Source organism: Diadema setosum, chromosome 22, assembly GCF_964275005.1.
Source record: "Diadema setosum chromosome 22, eeDiaSeto1, whole genome shotgun sequence".
In the NCBI taxonomy this organism is placed as follows: Eukaryota; Metazoa; Echinodermata; class Echinoidea; order Diadematoida; family Diadematidae; genus Diadema; species Diadema setosum.
In genome coordinates this window covers 16,334,390-16,350,690 of record NC_092706.1, presented here as the reverse complement: position 1 = coordinate 16,350,690, position 16,301 = coordinate 16,334,390, and the positions used below count along the sequence as shown (strand labels likewise).

At 38.9% G+C, this 16,301-nt stretch overlaps 1 protein-coding gene across 1 annotated transcript in view; it reads right to left on the bottom strand.

Moving 5' to 3' along the window:
- LOC140245542 (NEDD8 ultimate buster 1-like) overlaps nt 1-3,287 on the bottom strand; it is a 78,425-nt gene extending 75,138 nt beyond the window's left edge. Inside the window, exon 1 of the mRNA XM_072325108.1 lies at nt 3,145-3,287. The gene's annotated coding sequence lies outside the window, so the exon portion shown is untranslated. The remainder of the gene's footprint in view (nt 1-3,144) is intronic.
- Between the last annotated feature and the right edge of the window lie 13,014 nt (nt 3,288-16,301).

Genomic DNA, 16,301 nt, shown 5'->3' with positions numbered 1-16,301 from the left:
GAAAGAAACATAATAGATACAACAATGAACAAAGAATGAGTCATCAAGTGTTTCTACAGAAGGTATCACCGGTACTGTGAAATCAACATTTTCTTTACTGCTTTTTTAAATGAATGAATAGACTTAATGTTACGTAATTCAAGTGGAAGTCTATTCCAGATATCTGGGCCAGTATGTCTTACTGATTTGTGTGCTAGGAGTGTTTTAGGGTTACTCAAGTGTACATATCCATTGCTTGCCTTGTAGGATAAGAATGGATTTCTGAGTTCAGCTGGAACATATCAATAAATGAAGAGGGTAATAAGTCAGTATTAAAGCGGAACATCAAAAGTGCATTTTGTAAAGTGTGGATGTCATTCACCTCTAAGATCTTAAAGCAGAAGAAAAGGGGATCCGTGTGATCATTATAACCAGTATTTGCACATATACGAATAACTTTCTTTTGCAATTTTAATATAGTATTGTTAGCAGACACCGAGTTTGCCCATATCATATTACAATAAGAAATGTATGGTAGGATGAGTGCATTATAAAGCATAATCAAGATATCAAAAGATAAACAATGTCTGAGTTTACATAATATTCCAACATTACGAGCAATAGGAGATGAAATATATTTCACATGATCATTCCAAGTAAGTTTCATTAATTACAATTCCAAGAAATTTAGTGGATGTTGTCCTCTCAAGAGGAATGCCATCTATTTTTAGAATACATTCAGTGTCACTACAAATCAGTTTCCTTGGATGTTTGAAGTGCATATAATTTGTTTTCTTTAGATTCAAAGATAAGATATTACTTTTGAACCACTGAGACAATTTTGGTAATTCATTATTTAAAGATCTAATAAGACATTGAAAATCTGAATTTGAGAGAAATACATTGGTATCATCAGCAAAAATAACGTACTGTAATAAACTTGATGCATTAGGTAAATCATTAACATATAACAAAAACAATAATGGACCCTTGTGGTACACCGCATTTGATCAACAATGATTTCCAATGTAAATTGTTATTTGTTTCCTCTTATCTGTACAAGATGTCTATTGAACATTGTATTCCATCAATATCAACATAAAGTCTTTCTTCCCAATGAAGGCAACATCATGTGTTTTTGAACTCATTTCTTGAAAGAATCAGTTTGTATAAAATAACTTTTATGATTACCACTCATGTATGTGATATTTTATTTGCCACAAACAGGGAGCTTGAAATTTGTTTTCTTGTCTAACATACTGCACAGATTTTTCCTTTCTACTCTTCTTCTTCTTCTTCCAGTAAAGTGCTGCCCTCAAATGGTCGAGGATGAATGCAGTGTGAACGTACTCTCAACCCATACACATGATAATCACCCGTTTCAGTCCTGCATAAATCAAATACTGCATGCAATTTCTTTGTCTGCAATGCACTTGTGATTTGATGTGTTCAATCGACCAGAAACGATCTACCATAAACAAATCTCCTAGGTAAACCAGGCCATTATCATACCAGTCTATTTTTATATAAAACTAATGATGTCGCTATGTTGACTGCTATGCCTCTGCCATAATGCATGGTTCTCCTAATAGGTTTTTAGTAGACCAATGTCTTGACAATGTGTGACAACAGCTTCACATGATTGGCAAAAGATAAAAATGACCTATTTGTCAAAAATGTGCTGATCATTAAATTTGGATGGTTGGTTATTGTTCAAGACAGCAGGTACGGTATTCAGGGATTTATCTTCACTTGACCTTTGACCCTTTATTAAAGGCCCTGACACACCTTTCTGGGTAAGTTACGCGGGCTTGTTGCTCGTAGGGATTTTCCAGCATGCAGGATAATTTTCTGCGGGTGGACAACGATTCAGGCAAGTTTCACATGCATCTTACCTGCTGGGCGCTACTTATGTTCAACTGACGTTCTAGGAATGGGTGACATACGGACACTGCATTACAACTACATGTTATCTGCGTGGGAGTTGCCTTGAGGTGCTGCCACTACGGACCTTAATCTACTGGTGTTCTGCATGGACCTCTGCGGGCAATCTGCGGGCAAATTGCGTCCATGCTGAGGGTTAGTTACTGCCTGTCTGCTGGTTAGTTGAGAGTCGGTTGAGGCCAAGATAGTGACATTCTGTGGGACCCCTGCCAAATAAATAGTCTTTCAGAGGGATTCTTTCAATGAGTTGACAGCCCTGATGAGCCATCCATGTGCCTGACATGCAGTTCATACAGCTCAGAATGCACGCAAGTTGAACATATAAAAGTAGCGTGCATCCAACAAGTAAGACAAATTATGCAAAACTTGTCCAAATCCCTGTTTGCTGGCAGAAACTGTCCTGCATGCTGGAAAATTCCTACATGCAACAAGCCCATGTAGCTTGCCTGGAAAGGTGTGACAGGGCCTGTAAACTTGCGGGTAAATAGGATTTGCGTGCGCACCTCTGGGCAATTACGGGTGAAATACGTACTAGGTACTGTCGTGTGTGGGTATCTGCAGGGACCTCTGGGTAGCAAAAATTGTCCCCCACAAGTCACAAAGCAGGGCTTGCCCCGGAAAGGTAATAAAGGTGTGACAGGCCCTTGTATCTTGAGCATGCTCAAAGCTTGTTCCGGGCCTGCATGGTGATCAAGTCACAAAGATTGCCCACATGCACTGCCTGGCAGCACCTCGCAGGCAACTCCCACGCAGGTAACAAGTATAATTTAGGCCTGCATGCAGTTGTAACACGTAGGTACTTCGCAATGCCCATTAAAGTTTATATGTTGCATGCAACTAGAGGTCTAATGTTAAACGTTTTACAGAATAAATCTAGACTAAGCCTAATTCAAATGTAAATTTACTTCCTGTTGCCAGGTGGTTGCGGGAGCTGGAGTTGGTCCCATCACCAAAGAAAATCGTTGACGTTAGTCATTGGTCATTACATTAGGAAAATTTTGTTCTGTGGTATTCAAATGTATTGGCAAATATATTTAACTTTATACACTTCTTTTTCTTCTTCTATGTTACTGTCCAACAGTAACAAGAAGGCAGCCTATAAATAAACTAGGCAGGAGCCAAGCGGACGTCACAGTGACACAGGGCAGTGCAGTGACCACTAAAATTTAATTGTAATTCTACATTGCACATTTTAAGAGAAAGGAAGCTAACAACACTTACCTCTCCACTGACTAACACTGACAGAAAATCAGTTATTCACTTGGCAGCACGAAGTGGAAATAGATCCGTGCAAGGTACATTTGCTTGCTCTGGAACAGGGGCAATGCCATGCGTAATTAAGGAAGGTGAACCGTGCTCAAAATAGTCGAGTCACTCGTCTGAATTTGAGCAAAGAGTTTGAATGTAAATTTACAAGTGATTGCGTAATATCGAATATTCCCCAACTGAAGCAAGCTACTATAATTCTCTATAAAGTGTTGTTTTTCTAATTGTACTCTTAAGTCGGTCTGGTCCTTAATAAGAGTATGAGTACGACCCTTGAACACATACAAAACTATTTAATTACGATGTCTTTATTCAAATTAAGATTTTAATCTCAACCACACATTCATTTTAAGTTTTTCGAAGTGCTATTACTTCTTGCAGGGATGCTTTTCTGTTTGGTTGCCGTAAAAATATTAATGATCTTCAATTACTTTTTTTTTAATTTGAGAACACAAACAAACATATTTTCTCCTAAACTTCAATTTAAATATTTTTAATAAAAAATAAATACAATAACTTAAAAAATATATGTTTGTTTAACCCTATTCTTGTCATTTAAGTGTAATCATTCAGTGCATACTGTGTAAGAGGCTGACCGTAGGAATCCCCCCTCTGATCTGAAAACACACACACTCGGTGTGCTTCTCACAGAACTCATAGGCCCGAATTCACGAAAGTGGTACAAATGAAACCATGGTTTAAACCATGGACTAAAACCATGGAGCGCCAAGTGTCGCACGGAATATTTCGTTACGAAATTGGTCATTTCGTCGACAAAATGACCGTTTCGTTAACGAAATTATCATTTCTTGGATGAAATGTTCATTTAGTTACAAAATGTTGTCATTTCGTTACAAAATCATCATTTCATCGACGAAATGACTGATTTCGTAACGAAGTATTCCATGTGACACTTGGCGCTCCATAGTTTTTGTCCATGGTTTAAACCATGGTTTCATTTGTACCACCTTCGTGAATTCGGGCCCTTCAGTGTAGTACTGTAGAGTTCTGTGGTGCTTCTTCTTCGAAACGTACGTATATAAATACGTAAGACGACGTTATCCACCGGTTTTCCGTACCAATATCATCGGACCGAAATTCGAAGAATGGGCGAGTTCGAGTTTGTGATGAGTTTCAGCCGGTAGTCTCCCAGAAGAAGGTAGGCACAACTAGCTGTCGTCGAATATCAAATGATGTCAAAAGAAATCTGGTTTACTTATCAACCGTAATGAGCTAAAAGTTACGGTGTTTTCGATGGATTATTTTCGGTAGTCATCCGTAGCCATACAATCAAGTAACTGCGTTAGGGAGAACCTACGTGTTGATCAAACATGTACTGTAGGCCTACTGTAGATCATGATGTAGATCATGTAGCTCGCTCTGGAGGCGTTCCTAACTCCGGCGCGGGGCACTACGGTACGTATTTATGGGGTCGCTGCTGCGGTTAGAGGCGTTCCCAGCTACTGTAGCTATGCCAGCGGGATAGAGACAAAAAAAGAAAGAAAGAAAGAAAAAAAAAAACCCGTCTGCCCGGAGGAGTTATTTTTTTTGTTTTCAAATCATTTTTTTGACATTAGATCTACGCCTACGGCTCTCCTGCATAGAAAGGGGAGGGAATTCCTTGAACAGTGATGAAGTCAGACTAACGTACTAGTGACTATAGACCTCTAGTTATACTACGTATCTGGTATACTAGTTAGCCTGACCAGACACTGTGCTGCGCACTGTCCCATCCTGGAAAGCTGGTGTTATCACTTTTCAGCTTAATTTCCCCAATTAAAAGTAATATGGAATAATCTTCAAGTATGATACTGATAGATATATCAGATTAGTGCCCGCATATATGCCCAGTCGAGTAATTTTCATCTTCATTTCAGCATTTTTTCCTCAATTTCTGTTCGCGCGCATCCTCGTGTCTGTATCACCTACCTTTTATAAGAAGGGATAGCGAAAAGTAATTACCATCACAAAGACATATCTTCCTTTGATTAAAGTGGCTGGTGATTATGCAATGAGACACGAGTCAGTTGTCTTCATATCGGCGCGGCAGATCCTGTTTGGCACATGCTTCAAATATTTTTGAGCGGCGGCTTCGAATATAGATCAAAGGGAATAACTCTGTTGTTACTCCATCTCTTCAACCTCCTTGGTTAGACGTAGTCTCCGCGGAACATATTCCCGATGACAAGATCGGTCAACGGTTACTGCGACCAGCAGCCCCTTACGCATAGCGTAACGCTATGCGTATGGGGCTGCTGGTCACAGTTGAGTCATAAGTCAACGACAGCAGCAGAACGGGTAAGTATACACAGCCGGCAGCCCATCCAGTCGCTGGGCTGTGTTACACGTTACAGAACGGGATATGGATAATGGAGAGAGGCGCAGTCGAAAATTAAGTTTATTTAGATCTAGAATTGTAACAGTTACATCCGATATCTCGATCGCACTGTCTTGGCTACTCGACACTCAGCATGACACAGTGTCATGCATGATGTTGATGTCACGTCTGTAATTCTTATTGATAAAGCAGCTCAAATCCATCCATGGCCATTGCATTATCATGCACATCAGGGGCATGCAGATCCAGGAATTTCAAATAAAGCCAAAAGGGGGGGGGGGGGGTGGGCGCCAAAAATTTTTCTGTGTCTGGTGCCACTTCGGGTCTCATCGGCTGACAAGCTAAAAGACAAAACAAAAACAAAGACAATGCTTCATCACGTAGTTTTTCCATTCCTCGCACCTCTTCCAGGTTTCATCGGCCAACAAGCAAAAAACAAACAAAAACAAAACAAAACAAGCGCTTTTCAGTACATGCAATTTTCCTGTTCCTCGGGCCGCTTCCGGGATTCATTGGCTGACAAGCAAAAAGGAGAAAGACTTCAGTGCAATTTTCTGCTGCCACTACAATCGGCTGACAAAGATTGTTACTTAAAAAATTAAAGGGAGGGGGCGCCTGCGCCCTCTTTCATTTTTTTCTTTTTATTTCTTTTGTTTTAGAAAATGGGGGGGGGGGGGCGTGCCTGGGGCACCCCCCTCTGGATTCGCTTATGATTATCATGACATAGGCCCTAGTCAGACAAATGATAGATGTTGGGTAAGGTTTTTGAGTGAGACGGAAGCAGAGAACAAGATATTTTATAGAACCAGAAATAAGGTCAAAGCTGCTACAAGATGTTGTCGGAAAGAATATGAATTCTAAAGTGGGATTTGCTCCTCTTCGGTAGAAATGAGTACTCACCAATACTCGAGATGGCTGGATGCGCCTGATCCGGACCGATTTCAATACGGGGATTTTCCTTCCACATCTGTCAGTCATACGTCCAGTCATCAAGCATCAAGTCAAGGTCATGGTGGTCGGCAGTCACCTGACAGGGTCGAATGTGTCAGTCATGTGACCCCGCAGTCAGGTTAAAGTCACAGTCCAGGTCTGGTTACGATTGTAAAGTACAGTCGAGAGGAGGGGGAAGTCAAGGCAGACTGTCCCCAAAACGCAATCCCACAACAGTACAATGGTCTGATATTGCAAAGGATTTTCCTATAACCAATCCAAAAAAAGATTCTGGCAGTATGCTACATGAAATTAAAGATATATTATAAGAAGTGGAATTCCACCTAAATTACAAAATCCAAAAAGGAATTGGTAATTGATGGAACCCGGATCGTAAGATGTAGGGAAATGTTTTTTTTTACTGTTTAATGATGTAGAATCTGATGGGCCAGTGCTTCTGTCCAGTGGGCATCAGTATTGATGTTTTTTGTTTGTTTGTTTGTTTGTTTTTTTCACATCTGGATCTAACTGTATACACAGCCCTGTCTCTGTACAGAAGTCATGTGCTTCACACGGCATTTGGTCAGGCTAATCTGGACCATGTTGATCTCAGTGAAGAACATATTAAAGCCAATAAAAAGTTTTGGTACCTCAAAAGTTTCCCTGAATTTCCGTGTTTCAGGTAAAAGTACCTTTCATATAACTAACACTGTGAGACTTACTCGCCCCAAAGTGCTCTCATTTCTTAGTAATCATGCAATTAACTGCGACCAGCAGCCCCATACGCATAGCGACCAGCAGCCCGATACGCATAGCGTAATGGGGCGGCGGCGGCGGCTCTGGTGCGAAACCATTATTGCATGATTACTAAGACTTGAGAGCACTTTGGGGCGAGTAAGTCTCACAATGTTAGTTATATGAAAGGTACTTTAACCTGAAACACAAACTAAGACAAGCAAATTCAGGGAAACTTTTGAGGTAATACCAAAACTTTATATTATCTTTAAGTAAATAGGGATAATCAAACATTTGTGAATCACCTGGGCCAAATGGGCTACCACATCCTTGAGTGTTGTAGTAGAAAGTTCGACTGATTGCTATTTCCCGCAATCTATCTGCTAATGTGTGAAAACCTGGTAACAATGATTTATTGTAATGTCCCCATTTCTTGATCTTTTACATTCTAAATTCATCCTTATGTAGGCAGCCAAGGAGTTTAATTTTTCAAATCTCATATCCATTTTGACGAAATTAGTGAAAAAAAGCTGAAAAAGAAACTTGTCTCCATTTCATGGAGGTTGCATTTTTTTGGGAAATGTCCTGCTAGACCTTTGAACTTTGACATCATACCACTTGCTGTAGGGGTACCCTTTGAACATGTTACAAAATGCATCATGTAGTGTACATGAGACATCGCGCTTTCGAATGATACCACTCGCGGCATAACTCGTCTTCATTTTCGCCATGAAAAATCAAAAGATTGTTTTGATGATACTTCTGCACCATTTTTACGCCAATATTTCTGTTGGATATGGTCCAAAATATATATCAAAAAAAATGAAAAAGATAAGGAAAAGTAGTATTTTATGAAAATCTGAATTTGCATGTTGCACAGTACGTGTTGCTACTTGATGTGTATTGTCAACATTTGGGCAATTTATGATTTGTTGAACAAATTATATGAGTTTGTAATTTGAGTAAGTTTTGAAATGGAGGGCATAACATATTGAATATCATACAATGATCATCATGGCTATTTTTTTTTTTTTTTTTTTGGGGGGGGGGGCATTGCTGATGAGGCTGGGGTGGGGATCTGTGTTTTTGTTCTGTCTTATTTTGTTTTATTCATTTATTGTTATTATTTTTTCTAATTAAGAATAGTTGGAAGGCTGGTAATAACCTCTCTTCAATTTATGGAACGGCTTCCAAAATAGTTGCGTTTATCAACTCTTCGCGAACACAATAGCTGACCCGAGGAGAAGAGGTCATATGATGGCGTGCATGGTTCGTAACTGCAGTACAAAGCCGTTTTAAAACAGCTTTGCGTTTATCTCGCTTCAAAAGGCTTCTAGAAACGGGTTTCTGGAAACCTGTTTAGGAAACCTGTTTCGGAAAGCACAAATTTGCGGCTTTCGAAAAGGCTTTCAAAACAGCTCTGCGTTTATCATCTCGTAAAAATTCCCTGAAAGCCGTTTGGAAAACCTGTTTCTGCCGAGAAAAAGGGTTGATAAATGCACCCTTTGTCAGATTAAAAGGTTTATAGCTTATTTCAACACCATTGTGTTTCTTTTCTGATGAGCTTTCCAATGACACCAAATTTAAGTTTAGAGCTCTACAACTGGAAAACTTAGACAAGATATCACTTTACCAGCAGCATTGTTAAACTAACACAACTTTTCCAAGAAAGATGCAATTATCTTTACCTTTTTAAAGATAGCTGATTTAAACACCAAATTCTTACTTTCCACCATTTGATATCTACACTGTAATTGATGTATAAAAATCTGTACCAGTGATGATAAAACTTGCATAACATGGTCAAATTTGAAGGTATTAAGCTGATTTAAACACCAGTGTGTTTCTTTTCTAACAAGCTTTCTAATGATATAATATTCATGTAGCTGCAACAGGAAAAAAAAAAAAACTGTCAAAGACTCGATACATTAGAAAATAGTCATAACTCACCATTTCACTATTGAAATTTTCAGAATGAATGTTGCTACAAAAATATTGAAACATGCATATCTTGATCAAATTTAAAGATATAAAGCTGATTCAAACTCCATTGTGTTTCTTTTTTTTTTTTTGACAAGCTTTCTGTTGATATCAAATTCATTGGGCTGCTGTGTTGAAATCTATTTTCCGTCAAGCTCCCTAGTGTTATTTAAATTAGCTACATGTTCATCTTTTTCAGAGCCCTTGAGTATTATTTTCTCAACTTCATTGGCTACTGGGACTGTTCCAGAATGCTGGGATATTGCTCATATTAGTCCAGTTTCTTAGAAAGGTGACCATAGACTTTCAGTAAATTCAGCTTTAACAGGTATCACTTGCAAGGTTATGGAATTTATTCTCAGGGATGAGATCTGTGAATATATATATATACATGTTTAAAATGGTCCCCTATATAAGTACCAGACAATTTGTTGCCAAATACTGTATTCCTTTATTCAAATAATCTTCGGTATATATCTATATAAAATCCGTCAAAGATTAATGTAAAATAGTTGCAATGTTATAAGATTTTAATTTTATTGAAATATTATATGTATTGTAATACTGCCGTACTTATTAGTGTCCACCCCATCATTTACATTTCATTGGCTATTGTTGTCATCAGAGTGCTCAGACATACATTTATGTCTGCTGATGCTATCACAATTCGTGATCGTTTTTTTCAACTTCTGAGTGTAAACAATCTGAAATCAGTCTGTCAGTTTCAGAATTATTGCCTCTCTTGTTGTCCGAGACTGTTGAGTATGTCTGACGGTGGTAACTTACGACAGTAAAACTTGAATCGCGGAAGAAACGCCAGCGCCAGCTTCATCATAGTACTGCCGCCGGTAACTGCAACCAACAGCCCCATACACATAGCGTAATGGGACTGCGTACTGTGGCATTCAGGATCATGATTGGGTAGCATCACGGATAAATATCAACTTAAAATCGAAATATTTCTTCACTTTGAAGACTTAACAGTAAAGTTAAAGTATTGACAACAGGCTTTGGGCAATGTTTGGTTCTGCCAATTGTCCTTTTCTGTTCAAATTGATGACTTAATGTGACTCGGTCGAGAGGAACCTTGTAGAGCTACACTGAATTATTGACGGCCAGCACAGGCGCACACACAAAGAGACATCTCTGTGCGCACACATCTTCGGTTATGCGCTGGCCGTCAATTCAGTGTAGCTCTCCAAGGTTCCTCTCGACCGGGTCACATTAAGTCATTAATTCGAAGAGAAAGAGACTATTGGCAGAACCAAGCGTTGCCCGCAAGCCTGTTGTCAATACTTCATCTTCACTGGTAAATCTTCAAATTGAAGAAATTTTTCGATTTTAAGTTGATATTTATCCGCGATACTACCTTATCATGATCCTGAATGCTGCAGTGCGCAGCCCCATTATGCTATGCGTATGGGGCTGCTGGTTGCAGTTACGCCGCCGATGGGGAGTATGACGAGGCTGCATCGAGTAGTGGTTGTAAGTTTTGACGACAAACTTGTCAATTAAAATATTGGAGAGCCATCTTGCACACCTTTCCCGCTCATTTTCTGGGTTCGGAATGGCAAAAAAAAAAAACCTCTTCTTCTGGCCATCGCCCGGTTTATCAGAACACCCAAACGCTCACACATCGGCATTTTCGAAGTGAAGCAATAGATCATGCCGCGTGCATCCGCTGCGTGGTCAGAACCACGCGGAATGCTACCGCTTGCTCGGCCCGTGTCGCCGTTGCTCAAGCAGGGCTCCCCGAGCCAGCTGACGCTCCAAACAAAAAAAACAATGTGATGCTAATACGTCACGCCGTCACGTGATCTTTCTCGCCGTCGAACAGTTACGATTCAAAATTAGTGATGCTAAAAAATCGATTGTGACGAGTTGGGAGGGTATTTTTCAATGAAAATTAGTCATTATGGTCCTTGATTTATGTAGATTATGGTGAAATTTATTCAAAATCGTCCGGACTTCTCCTTTAATGTATTAGGTGAGTGGACAAGCTTGTTTTGAAGCGATGGTTAAATGTTGATGTGGGAATTGGATTTCATGAAAGCCTTTGACAAGGTACCCCAGACTGATGACTTCTAGCTAAAGTCAAGTCTTCCAGCATTGCTAGCCTATTGCTTGATTGGTTTAAATCATTTCTTTTTGGGAGGAAACAATGTGTCTGCATCCTTCTCACTGGGATAATGTTACAAGCAGTATTCCCCTGGGGAGCCTCCTTGGTCTCATGCTTTGTATTGTGTACATTTTGACCTCCCTGGGCTGAGCACGTAACTTCCAGCAGTCATGGCAGTATTACCTGTTATGCAGATGATATAGATGAAATATTTCAGTAAGTTGATCTGGCAGTAATGCTACTTCTTTGTAGAAAGGCCTAAAATATCTTATCTCTTCATTAGACAAGTCGCTTCTCGAGTTTCATCCGAAAAATGTTGTGTTCTTACAGTTGGTAAATGAGACAAGCAGCATGACTGTACTATATATGAAGTGTAATGAAATCTTTTATACTCAGTATGTAGAGTCAAGTAAGGACTTGGGAGTGGCAGTTGATTCCAAACTTAATTTTGATCAACATTTTCAGACACAAATCAGCATAGCTAAAGTGCATGGCTCCAATCATGGGTACCCAAAGTGTAACATATGGGGTCAAAAGTGAAGTTCTTGGAATGAAACTGATTCTCTCCTTACAATCTTCCTTACACCCTGTATTAAGGGCTTTTTACACTTGTAAATTTTTGCTTAGCCCCGGACTATCGGTGGGGCTAAGGGGGGGCCTTAGCCCCACCGATAGTACGGGACTATCCTTAGCCCACTTTCTGTTTACACTCGTTTTTGCCAAAGTGGGCTAGCCCCACCGATAGTACGGTACTATCTGGCCCTTCAAAATAGCAGGGGTTAGCACCGCAATTGCGGTGCCAAGCAAGTGAGTGTAAACAGAACGAAAAAATAATCCTGGGCTAAGCGACGGAGACGAAGTGCGACCCTCACTGACCAATCAGAAACGAGGTAATCAAGTGCTGCCGGTGCGTGCGTGTACGTGTACAGTACACAGCGTAATTATGAATATTCATGTGGTTTGGAAAGTCCGGGGCTAAGAAAGACGAGTGTAAAAAGGTCAGTTTTCTCCTTAGCCCCGGACAAGAGATAGTACGGGACTAATTGGCGAGTGTAAAAAGCTGAAAAAATTGGTACGGGACTAACGATAGTCCTGGGTCAGAGAAAGTCCGGGGTTAAGAAACACAAGTGTAAAAAGCCCTTTACTCACACACCAATTTTAAGAGCTGTTCCATGGGCAGTGCACATGTAATCAAACATCAAAACATCAAGTGTCTTTTATTCATAACTCCATGTCCATTTCCTTTTTTTTTTATTCATTTATGGAAGCAGTTTCAGAAAAAAAAAAAAAAAACTTTGCACAATGATATACTAGTTGATAATTGCTATGACTATCATCATATACCAGAAATTCAGGGATTTGCATCTTCACCAAAGCATAGTGATTAAATCCATTTTGGACAATAGTTATGAACATAAGATTTTGTGACCTGTGCTGAAGAAATTTAGCAACCATCCCTGAATTGATATCATATCCCCATTAACAACATTTCAATAAACAAAGGCAATGGAGTGGACCAACATATAACATAACTAAAGTTGTAATCATTCTTATTCTTTTTCACTGTAAGAATTTGCTGTTGTCAAAAAAGATTATGTTAATAACTGTAGGACACTACTGATGGTTATTCTAAAGAAACAGATTACTCTTATGCATCAAAACTTACAAGAAACTAGTTAAGACTAAAGAAATAATGACTTAAAATCAAATTAATTTTACAAGATCAATTTTAAGATAAATGTTTTAATTTTATGAAGTTGTCATTTTGTTCATAAATGTTGGACGCATAAGATTCAGTGGTGTCCAGGTTATGAACATAAGAGATGAAAGGAAGTACAACAATATGTAGTGTACAACACATCAAATCATTAGTAGTTTGTGTTTTTATACTGAAAAAGACAGAATAGTTAGAATTGTTAAGAAATAGCTACATAACTTTGACATTGATATTAAATAAAAACTGAATCTTATGTTCATAACTCTTTTGTTCATAACCATGTCCACCTTCGTAATTGATGAAAAATTTTTAAAGAAATGTAAAATGCTTATGTGAAGTTATATTTTCTTATATTTTTATGAAAGCAATACCTGGTGATACAAAAGTTTAGAAAATGATTTTCCATTACTTCAGAATAGGGCTGTATTATGTTCATAACTGTGGACACTAAAAATTCAAGTGATGTTGCAAGTGATAGTATATCAGAGTAATGGGGAATAAAAACCTTTTTAATTGTTGGACTGTTACTCTGATCGCTTTTGAATGCTATGTTACAAAACAGCTATTGCAATATCAACTGCAATTGTGTGATTTATTTATATATGTTTGGTGGACACCAAAAGTTATGAACAAAACCCTAAATATTAATTCATCCATATATTTTTATTTGAAGAGCACATGGCATGCTCTCAATATAAAAAATCTTTGTACTATACTACTTCATACATTTCATTCATCAAATGCCCAACAAAAGCACAATCCTTCCTTTTAATGATGGGCTTGAAATTGTGCTGTTTTTAATGTTACATTTAATATGCCAAAAAACAGCATTTTTTAATCTAAAAATGGCTGTAAATACAAAAATGTTATTCTAAATATTACGAAACTAGTCTTACAGCTTCCTTAGCTTTATGTTGTTAAATCTTTATCAGAAAATAGCACCTTGGTACTGTCAGCAAAATTCTATGGATGTTAAGAATATTGCAGGATGAAGGGTACCCACGATCAGAGCCATGCACTAAAAGATTACTGTAATGAATTTGATATTTTCTCCAGAGAAAATAGGTATGCAACATATTGCAATAATGAGATTCATCAGGTTTTTGCTTTCCATATCACTGCTGTTGATCACTTCCTGGACTGCTGTCACAGTACACTGTACATATCCGTACAGGGTAGAGTCTGAGAAGGATGCTCATTTATGTACCGGTATAACTCTTGTCCTTGTGTGCAGGGTTTACCAGATACTGGTTTCTGTGCAGGACAAACAATAGATGACACCGATCCTGAAGACTGTTGATGTTATCATTTTTTTTTAGCAGACATTAACCTTTTGCCCTGTTTTCAGTCTTTTTAGTTCAAATAATATTGTCTATACTGTTGTTTTTTCTTCGATGCTACATTTGTTGAAATATAATGATCAGAAGTATATCATCGGAGTGGTCAGAACAATGAAAGTTAGACTTTGGACTGTCTTTGTAAGGTTGGCTTTGATAGGATAATTTATGGATACAAGATGTAGTGTAGCAAAATTACATACTGCAGGGATATGGGACGAGTACTGTCAACTGATTTAATACTGCATAACTGATGCAAAAGGCCTTTTCTATGAGCAAGGAACATGACTGTACAATGGTGATAGGAAATCATACTAGGTGAGCATGAGTAGATGATGCTATCAGACTATTTTTCTTTGTGTGAGTGTATGTACAAATATGTAACTTACCAAAATTAAGATGAGAAGACAGTTCTTGAATGCTTTCAGAAAGTTACCCTAGTAACCCAGCTGTATTTGTTTGATAGAAGGCAGTAATGTTTATTTACAAACATATCGGTAGATCTGCATTCTTGAGACCCCTGGCTCATACAATTTGTGTCCTTATAGTCCAAATGCTGCAGAATTATCAAAATACTCTTACAGACTCTTAACCCATTTCTTCTGCAATTCTCTAGATACCTTCAATGTCCCCAAACGAGATTCTTTTTGCCCGTCGACAATGAATGGACAGGTTGGTAATCCACCTGTGCAAAAGCAGTCAAGCGTTGCATGCATCCCCTCCCTATGGCCAACTACATGTGCCCTTGAACAATAGAAATATCGATCAGGTGTATGAATAGAGCGTGCGCTGATGGGCTCACAGACTCTTTTGTTATACACAAATCAAGTGCCAGAATGCGGTGACTAGGGTCAGCGAACACAGATATCTACTGTGATCACCTTTGATCGCTAATGTACATGTTCATACGAGTTTTGCAGCAGAGCAAGGGCAAACTAAATCAGAACAAATGTAAAAAATACTGTGATATACGAAATCTTCCAACAGCAAGAGAAGAAGTGCTGATAGAATAAATCCTAATCTTTTTATCAAACCCATTCTTTGGGACTTTGTAACACAAAGAAGCATGAATTTAGGCCACGAAAGCAGGCACTCATGTCTTCATCTTGGGAACCTGGTATACCAGGGGGGTGTTTCATGAAACTTTTTGTCAGTGATTTACACCGACAACTGCTAAAAGCTACTGAAATCCTTGCGTCTGATTGGCTGATAGCAAATTTGTCGGTGAAAACCTCCGACGAACTCGTTGATGAAACGCCCCCCAGGTTCCCATAAATCAGTTGCTCCGACGGGGACCTGGTATACCAGGTTCCCGTAAGGAACGGGTTAACTCTTTATGTGCCATGGTGTAAACCGCCTGTGTGCCACATTATTCTTAGACAGCAACATACTTTGGAAAAACATTCTGTTCTTCAAATCTGTGCAATATATAGGCTGTTGTTATTCTGGACATGTAATGACTGAAGTTGTAGAAAAAATGCCGAGCATTGCTTTAATGTAAATTATATGGCAAATCTCTGATTGTTTTTCTTTTAAATGACTAGTAGCTACATTATTGTAGAGCCATGACTTTTGCACACTAAACATCAATTGACAGAAACTTCAAATTTACTTGCCTGTCCAGTAGGGAACATCGCTTGCTATCCAATCACCACATGAAATGCAAGCTCAGTGTGACAGGAATGGAATCTCGAGAAATGCTTTCATTGTACTGTGACATTTGGCGATTTACAAATCAGTGTGGGCGGGTCTTTGCGTTTGAGCAGAATATGTGACGTTGGCACGCCGTCAACTGAGTTGGGCGTGCGTACGTGGCACATGGAGAGTGAAAGACTGCCAATATAGTACATTTGATGTACCTGCCTTTACATGAGACTGCAAACTATGAAGCTCCCTTTATGCTCATTCTATGTTCACAGTAATTCATTAGGTTAAACGCCTGTGGTCCTGCTCCAG